Here is a 6923-nt window from a genome sequence, read left to right as displayed (position 1 = left end):
AAGGCTTTGTTGGAAATAATTTGCTGCTGGAATATGAGACCAAAGCTTTGAATCTCCAAGGTGCTGACTGTCTTGGAGACACAGCCATGGGGACTCACTGCAATTCCTAAGTAAGTGTGAAGGACGAGGCTCTGGAAATAACTGGTCATCTATTTTAACCTTTGCTACCATCTGTGGAAGGAAAATGCCTGAGATGGAGGATCAAAGTAAGGCTAAAAAAGAGGATTTTCCTCAGGGCAAGAAACCCTGACTGGCAGCCCACCTAGATTAGAATGGTCAGGGTGCAAGTTTTCTAGGTTCTTCTTGAAATGGGGTAGGAAACCATCAGCAAGAGGTCTGGAACCCAGGAGCCATGCAAACACACTCAGTCAATCCTTTGGAAGACCTTATAGTGAAGCGAAGTAGGTAAAATTAGCTTATAAGTTGGTAAAATCTAATTATTTAGTTCACTTATTAATTATAACTATTAACATTAATTTTAAACATTAGCTCTCTGAGAACTGAGCACAAATAGATGTAAGGAAGCCATTGACTAAATGAATATAATGAATGAACCCATCGGGGATTCTATGAATGCACAGAATAGTAGGCAGCTGGTATAGTGACATTTTATCAAATAGACTTGGACAGCAGGACAAATGGTATATTGGAAGGGAATATGGAGGTGACCCAATCCGAAAGAGGGAGGTAGAATAATGGAGAATTTTCAACAGACAGACAACTCTCAGATCAGTCGTCTGTGGCTACATCAAGGGTAGTATCAGGCCAGAGGTCCAAACACCCAGTAGATTAGCACAACAAAATAGACCCAGTTTTGTTCTCCTCACACCCCACTGTCTTTAAAAGAGAATCATATTAACAAAGGTCAGAAACTGGGGGTTCTCCACACCTGCCTTACATATCAGGGTAGAATCCAGGAGGTAGACTGATAACCCGTGAAGTTGGCAGCAGCCTGGCACTGGAGAGAAGGTCCTTGAAGTCCTCCATTGTGTCCCTGGACTGTCAGAAGCCATCAGAAGGATCAATGGAGCCAGATCCCAAGAGTCTGTCCTACTGTCACCCTTGGCCAGGATTTAGACCCTCCATGTATTTTTAACCTCTTTTCAGAATAATGGATAAATAAATAATAAATCTCCACTGGCAGCTGAGGGCCAACCATAGTGCAAAACACTGAGAATGAGAAATACCATGCCCTCACTCAGGGCTGGCCACTAGCAATAACCCTGTACTGAGTTTTTCTGGTGGGCAAGACAAGGAGCTCCCATGGATATTGAAACTTCAGGTATCTGGGAAGTAGACTCAGAGTCATATCCTCAAGTTTCCCATGCAAGAGAAGTCAAGTTCGCCCATGGTGAGTTGGGCCAAGCATTGGGACTACTAGCAAGCCTCTATGTCTAGATATGGTTAAAGGGGAAATTCTAACAGATCTAGTATGGTCAAGAAGTTGGGTTTAATGGTGATTTTAGATCCTACCAGCGGTCTAGTCCCAAAATCTGCAGCCAAACCATGCGGGCTGATAGCCAGAGAAAAGGAATGGATATACAAGAAATCAAAGAGAAGCACGGAGACAGTAGACTGGTCAAAGGTAAGTTAGATTTTGGTTTGCTAAGCTGCTGTGTTAGGTTGTAAGACATTTTATGAAGGCTGGATTTGAAGAGGCCTCCCTGGGCCTAGACTAGCAAACAGGGTTTAGACACCTCATGTCTAACACGAACCTAACACGGGAATATCTTGGAACAAACCTGAAAAGTTTAGATTCCGCACTACACATTGCTATGTGTTACTGGACCTGCCAGATGCAAGGCCAGGAAGGCAGAGGACTAATGGATAGCCCTACAGCCCTCACAGAGCTGGGCCAGGTCTGGGCATCACAAAAGATGCTATACTATGTGACCATTAATCTACTGAAAGAGAAATGTAGGTTGCAAAGATCATAACTAGTTTCTAAAGACCTAGGCTCTAAGATACAAGATGGGCTTTCTGTTTGTTTGTTTTCTTTGGTTGCTTTTGTATTTTTCAGAGCTACTAAGTGTACAACATTGAAAACTGCTCTATCTGCTTTAGACACTGGCACTTGATGACATTGCTGCAGACACTGTGCAGTGATGGTGTACAAGACATCCCATGTTCTTCATCCTACAGACTCAGCCCTGGGCAGTGATATAATTTCCCCTTACAAAGGCAAGAGCTTTCTTCATGTTTCATTGGCAGCTCTTCTTTCAAAGATAGCCATGCCAGTGCCTGCCATCCTACATGCTCTCTAGGGCATATCTTTGTCTTTTGTCCCAACTAGGAGACAAAATCAAATTCTCTAGCCCCTTGGATCAGTGGGTCCTCTCACTCTTTGACCAAGACAATTCCATGGAGACTGTCCTGTGTCTGCTCTGGATGCCTTTACTGGTGTTACAGACTCTGAGGAATTGGTTGTCAGATTAAAAGTGTAAGCACCGGGGCTTGGAAGATGGCTTGGTTGATAAACTGCTTGCTGTGCAACCACCAAGACCTAAGTTCAGATTCTCAACACTCACATAAAAAGCTGGACTCAGCATCAGGCAGCTGGTATTCCACTGTGTGGGGAGCACAGGCAGAAGCATCCCTAGAGCTCACCAGTCAGCTAGTCTAGCCAGGTTGGTTGAGCTCCAGGTTTTGTAAAAGACCTTATCTGAAAAAAAAAATAATAAGGTGGGAAATGATGGAGTAAGATATCCAACATCAGCCTTTGGTTTCCTTGTGCACCCACACATAGGTAAACATGCACATGCACACACTTGCACACACTTGCACACATACATAGCACATAACACACCACATGTATACACACAATGCAAATTCCTTAAGACAATCATCACATAAGCAAGAAACCTCAGCCCCTCCCATAGGCCTTAGAGGATGAAGTGCTGACTAGAGGATGACAAGCCAAACAATAGTGGGACTCTGGCCTAGTGATTAGTAACCCACCTTCAAGGCTTACCCTTCAGTCTGGCTACCCTAGTCGATACCACCCATATCAAAGATGGACTGTCAAGCCTCCTCCACTTCCACATTCCTAGCCTGTGACACAGTGAACAAGTACAGTGATTGTCCTAGGGCAACATGTTTTCGGACAGTTTGTTTTGCAACAACAAATACCAAAACGTTGCTCCAAGAACACATAATCGTGGTTCCTTCTGTTCCTGGCTGCCAGGAAGCACAGAGCTGAATCTCTGACTCAACCTTAACAAGTCTTCTCAACTTATCCTTACCCTTTGTTTTATGCATAGCACATTTGATCTTTAAAACCTATCATAATTACAGCCAATTTGCATCTTGTATAACCCCTCCCCCCCTACCGTTTGCAAAATGAAAGGATGGTGGAAATTTCCTTGAGTCATTCTCCCCTGAATGTATCAGAAACTACTCCAATGCTACAAAGTTCTGTTTAACCTTCATACCTGGACTGGTGTGTCGCCCATGGATGACACCCAATAAGTCACCTTTTCAGCACTGTTAGTCCATGCTCTACCTCTGTCTACCCTGGTTCTGACTCTGGAGTCTGTTTATCAACCACTGTTATTCAGCTGTCATCAGCCTATGCAGGTATTCACCTGGTGCCCAAACTGCCCAAAGATGGCGCTTGACTGCAGAAAGTTAAATTAGAGAGACGGTTTTGGTCATGGTGGTATAATGAATACTAGCTGAGCTCAGTTCTGTGTGCATCTCTGTTGCTGTGTCTTTGGGGTAAATTCTGGAGGCAGAAAGGATAATACCTCTTAAGCATTGAGCAGTGGTCATGGCCAGGTTTGTCACTGACACACTCTAGAGTCACCTGGGAAGACACCTCAGTGAGGGATTGTATAGATCAGGTTGGCGTGTGGGCTTGTCTGTAGGGGATTATTTTGATTAAGTGAGGGGAAGTGTGAAGGCATACCCATTGTAGGTAGGAGGTACCACTCACTGGGGGTGAAGAGGGGGAATCCTGGACTATGGACAGTAGAGAAAGAGAGGTAGGCGCAAGCATTGTGTATTAATCCATTGCTCTCTGTGGATGTGTTGTCCTCGGTTCCCTAGTTCTCTCAAGCTCCTTACTTCCCCTGAGAGCCAGATAAACCCATTCTTCCTTCAGTTGAATTTGTCATGTTATTTGATCACAGTGACAGGAAATGAAACTAAGACACGGGTATTCTACAAGTCTGCAATGCATGCTGTGAAGTATTTGTTGGCTATTTGTACTTTAGAATTCAATCACTCTAGATGTGTGTGTGTATGTGTGTATGTGTGTATGTGTGTATGTGTGTGAGTGTTGTGTGTGTATGTGTGTGTATGTGTGTGTGAGTGTTGTGTATGTGTATGTGTGTGTATGTGTGTGTATGTGTGCGAGTGTTGTGTATGTGTATGTGTGTGTATGTGTGTGTATGTGTGTGAGTGTTGTGTATGTGTATGTGTGTATGTGTATGTATGTGTGTGTTATGTATGTGTATGTGTGTGTGTATGTGTATGTATGTGTGTGTATGTGTGTGTGTGTGTGTGTGTATGCCTCAGTGTGTGTGATGCATGCCTGTGAGTGTACACTTGTGTGCACAGTGCAATAGCTAACTCAAGGTGTCTGCTGTAATCTTCTATTACTTTCTACCTTATCCTCTTAGACAGGGTCGCTTACTGAGCCAGAATCTCACCATTTTGGCCAGGCTGGAGAGCCAATGGGCTTCTGGGATCTGCCTGTTTCTGTTCCCCGGTGCTGGGTTACAGACACGGGTAGTCGTGCCTAGATTTTTCACATGGAGGCTGGGTGGTATTTGAACTCAGATCCTCAGCCTTGCAGAGTAAGTGCCCTTACTCACTAAGATATCTCCCCAGCGTGCTCATCCTAGACTTTCAATGGTGACGCATTGCCCGGAGTGCATGTTACCTAACTCTCTTGGCACGTCTAAGGTTTTACTCTGCTGTTAAACATGTAATCATCAGCTCTCTGCTCCCAAACCCCGTGGGAGAGAGACCTCACCGCCTGATCAGGTGGGCACTCCTGAGGCTGCAGAGCGGAGGAGACCACCAACACTGCCCACCCCTGCCCACATCCCTGGCCCAAGAGGCAACTATATAAGGCCTCTGGGTTCCCGTAGGGGAGGGCCCAGGAGCAGCAGGACCCCTGCGCCTGAGACACCGCAGGAACCTGAAGGAAACAGACCGGATAAACAGTTCTCTGCACCCAAATCCCGTGGGAGGGAGAGCTAAACCTTCAGAGAGGCAGACACGCCTGGGAAACCAGAAGAGACTGCACTCTGTGCACATCCAGACGCCAGAGGAAAACACCAAATGTCATCTGGAACCCTGGTGCATGGAGGCTCCCGGAAAGAGCGGCGCAGATCTTCCCGGTTGCTGCCGCCTCAGAGAGGACTTAGGCAGTACCCCACGAGCAAACTTGAGCCTTGGAACCACAGGTAGGACCAACTTTTCCCCTGCAAGAAACCTGCCTGGTGAACTCAAGACACAGGCCCACAGGAACAGCTGAAGACCTGTAGAGAGGAAAAACTACACGCCCGAAAGCAGAACACTCTGTCCCCATAACTGGCTGAAAGAAAACAGGAAAACAGGTCTACAGCACTCCTGACACACAGGCTTATGGGACAGTCTAGCCACAGTCAGAAATAGCAGAACAAAGTAACACTAGAGATAATCTGATGGCGAGAGGCAAGCGCAGGAACCCAAGCAACAGAAACCAAGACTACATGGCATCATCGGAGCCCAATTCTCCCACCAAAGCAAACACGGAATATCCAAACACACCAGAAAAGCAAGATCTAGTTTCAAAATCATATTTGATCATGATGCTGGAGGACTTCAAGAAAGACATAAAGAACTCCCTTAGAGAACAAGTAGAAGCCTACAGAGAGGAATCGCAAAAATCCCTGAAAGAATTCCAGGAAAACACAATCAAACAGTTGAAGGAATTAAAAATGGAAATAGAAGCAATCAAGAAAGAACACATGGAAACAACCCTGGACATAGAAAATCAAAAGAAAAGACAAGGAGCTGTAGATACAAGCTTCACCAACAGAATACAAGAGATGGAAGAGAGAATCTCGGGAGCAGAAGATTCCATAGAAATCATTGACTCAACTGTCAAAGATAATGTAAAGCAGAAAAAGCTACTGGTCCAAAACATACAGGAAATCCAGGACTCAATGAGAAGATCAAACCTAAGGATAATAGGTATAGAGGAGAGTGAAGACTCCCAGCTCAAAGGACCAGTAAATATCTTGAACAAAATCATAGAAGAAAACTTCCCTAACCTAAAAAAAGAGATACCCATAGGCATACAAGAAGCCTACAGAACTCCAAATAGATTGGACCAGAAAAGAAACACCTCCCGTCACATAATTGTCAAAACACCAAACACACAAAATAAAGAAAGAATATTAAAAGCAGTAAGGGAAAAAGGTCAAGTAACATATAAAGGCAGACCTATCAGAATCACACCAGACTTCTCGCCAGAAACTATGAAGGCCAGAAGATCCTGGACAGATGTCATACAGACCCTAAGAGAACACAAATGCCAGCCCAGGTTACTGTATCCTGCAAAACTCTCAATTAACATAGATGGAGAAACCAAGATATTCCATGACAAAACCAAATTTACACAATATCTTTCTACAAATCCAGCACTACAAAGGATAATAAAGGGTAAAGCCCAACATAAGGAGGCAAGCTATACCCTAGAAGAAGCAAGAAACTAATCATCTTGGCAACAAAACAAAGAGAAGAAAAGCACACAAACATAACCTCACATCCAAATATGAATATAACAGGAAGCAATAATCACTATTCCTTAATATCTCTCAACATCAATGGCCTCAACTCCCCAATAAAAAGACATAGATTAACAAACTGGATACGCAACTAGGACCCTGCATTCTGCTGCCTACAGGAAACACACCTCAGAGACAAAG

Source organism: Rattus norvegicus, chromosome 16 (assembly GCF_036323735.1).
Source record: "Rattus norvegicus strain BN/NHsdMcwi chromosome 16, GRCr8, whole genome shotgun sequence".
In the NCBI taxonomy this organism is placed as follows: domain Eukaryota; kingdom Metazoa; phylum Chordata; class Mammalia; order Rodentia; family Muridae; genus Rattus; species Rattus norvegicus.
This window is presented reverse-complemented; position numbering follows the sequence as displayed.